Source organism: Berghia stephanieae, chromosome 14 (assembly GCF_034508935.2).
Source record: "Berghia stephanieae isolate SIO BIC M18660-M18661 chromosome 14, UCSD_Bste_1.3, whole genome shotgun sequence".
Lineage (NCBI taxonomy): Eukaryota > Metazoa > Mollusca > Gastropoda > Nudibranchia > Aeolidiidae > Berghia > Berghia stephanieae.
Window position 1 is genome coordinate 25923792 of NC_088373.1, and position 2596 is coordinate 25926387.

The window sequence follows — 2596 nt, forward strand, 5'->3', positions numbered from 1 at the left end:
AAAAAAATAAATAAAATTCCCTTTATTCATCCCATAGGGGAAATTTGTCTCTGGGGAAGATTGGAATAACGCAGGCATCAGCCTCAGTGCAGCGCTGCATAGTAAATGCAATGTGAAAAAAATTTTTTAAAAAGATTTTTCGCATGTCATGCTGATTGCCATTCAATAAAAGAGAAAAAAACAAAAAACAAAAAAAAAGATGATTTTTAAAAATGGATGTTGTCCAATCCAGCAATGTTGTACATATATACGACCGACTTTGTCTGGTGTAACGCGTGACATTTCCTGAAATTTGTCCATGCCTTGTCATTTGGTTGAGTTGATGCTAACCTCTTTGTTGAAAACATGATTTTATTTTTTTCCACAGTTTAATTGTCCATCGTTTCCATGGTTACGCACAGTGGAATCCACACACAGTCAACACTATTAAAGTTTAAGAAATCAACTTCTGCTTAAAGTCAATCCCTCTTGTTGGTCTCGCATTTTCTGATTTTCAAACTCACTCAATCCTAACACCGACTATATCCGTTGTTTACCCGGGGGTTACTTTTACCCCATGCCTATTTGTTACATTTTTATGAGACAAATTATAGGTGTAGTATCAAATATAAATATTTAGTTTTTACATGTTAATGGTAGTTGAATAAAACTATCTACATACATGCTCATTTTTAATACATTTTTTCCAATTTTGAAAAGTAGCAAAAACCTCTAGGATTGAGTGAGTTAAAATCTAAATATTTTCCACCGATAATGGATAAAGTCAACCTTGTTTAAAGTCAAATAATCTTTCTGATTCGATAGTGTTGCTTTTACCTGAATTCCACTGTATTCAAAATATCTCAAAAAATAAAGAAAAGTATTGAATTGTAAGCTTCAATTTATTAGATGAAGATAGATGTCTTCGACTAATAATTTGAAACTTACAATTCAATACTTTTCTTTACTTTTTTTCCTTCGAGCTTCAAGCAACAACATTTTCAAAAAATCTCAACATTTCACCGTCAAATTGAGAAGTAGGACTTGATAAAATGATGTTTTAAACACACACACACACACACACACACACACACACACACACACAAAAGTAAGAAAAGCTGTTTCTACGACCATTTAGATGCCCAAAAAATCTCTGTTCTTTCTTTTTTTTTTTTTTTTTTTTTGTCTTTTGGTCATTTGACATACTTTATAACAACCTGCAAAACTAAATTATTTCTATAAATCTTTGAACTCCTGAATATTGTTTCTATTTGGTAAAAATCTGATGAAAACCACCTTTCATCAAAACCTCATGTCATGCCAAACACAATTCCTTCCATTATAAAGAAGGTTCAAACAACGGTACTTTCATGTAGTCCAATTGATACCCAGCTGCCAGAAGCTTTGGACTGTAAAAAGTAATAAACAAAAATGAATATAAAAGCTTTAAAAAAAAAGAACTGTGTTACGTATTTTGTTCTTTCTTTTTCCATGTACAATTTCAAGCCGTTCTTCGACAATAAAAGAAAATCTAAACAATATTTCAGAAGGCATCATCATCATCATCATCATCATCATCATCATCATCATCATCATCATCATCATCATCATCATCATCATCATCATCATCATCATCATCATCATCATCATCATCATCATCATCAGGATCATCATCATCATCATCATCATCATCATCATCATCATCATCATCATCATCAGGTCATCATCATCTCATCATCATCATCATCATCATCATCATCATCATCATCATCATCATCATCATCATCATCATCATCATCATCATCATCATCATCATCATCATCATCATCATCATCATCATCATCATTCATCATCATCATCATCATCATCATCATCATCATCATCATCATCATCATCATCATCATCATTATCATCATCATCATCATCATCATCATCATCATCATCATCATCATCATCATCATCATCATCATCATCATACCATACAATAAATTGTATAATCATTATCATTATTCTTTCATCATTTACATTTTTTTTTTTTTTACAGAAGAGGAGTTTTGTTGATGTCCATGTCTATTGATTGTAATTTTTAACTCACTCAACCCTAACACCGACTATATCTGTAGTATGCTGGAGGTTAGTTTTACCCCATGCCTATTTATTACATTTTTCTGACAGAAATTATAGGCGTAGTATCAAAGCTAATGTTCTTAATGTTTACATGGTAGTTGAATAAAACTATCTATGCACATGCTTATTTTTAACACATTTTTTCCAATTTTGAAAAGTAACAAAAATCTCTTGGATTGAGTGAGTTAAAATTTCAAGCATCTCAATTTTGTTTCCCCAATTCTGTGCCTCTGGTCTGCTCTTGTCTTTGTTTGTCGTGAAATTTGTCATGGTACTAAAATGGATAGTATAATAAGTTGCTGAGGTGGTGATCAAGGATACTCAGCTGTCGCGATGATCTTGTTGCTACTGCTGCTGCTGTTGTCTTTGTTGGTGTTGAGTGCTGATGTTGTTTCTCTTATTGCTGTTGCTACTGCTGCTGCTGCTGTTTTCTTTCTTGCTGTCATGTTGTTTCTCTTGTTGGTGTTGTTGTGGTTGCGGTTGTTGTAGC

General features: G+C 32.7%; 1 protein-coding gene across 1 annotated transcript in view; it reads right to left on the reverse strand.

Moving 5' to 3' along the window:
* Positions 1 to 1135: 1135 nt before the first annotated feature.
* Positions 1136 to 2596, reverse strand: part of LOC144959633 (peroxisomal biogenesis factor 19-like) — a 26029-nt gene continuing 24568 nt past the window's right edge. The window contains exon 9 of the mRNA XM_078892285.1: positions 1136 to 2596. This exon is cut by the window's right edge and continues 698 nt beyond it. The gene's annotated coding sequence lies outside the window, so the exon portion shown is untranslated.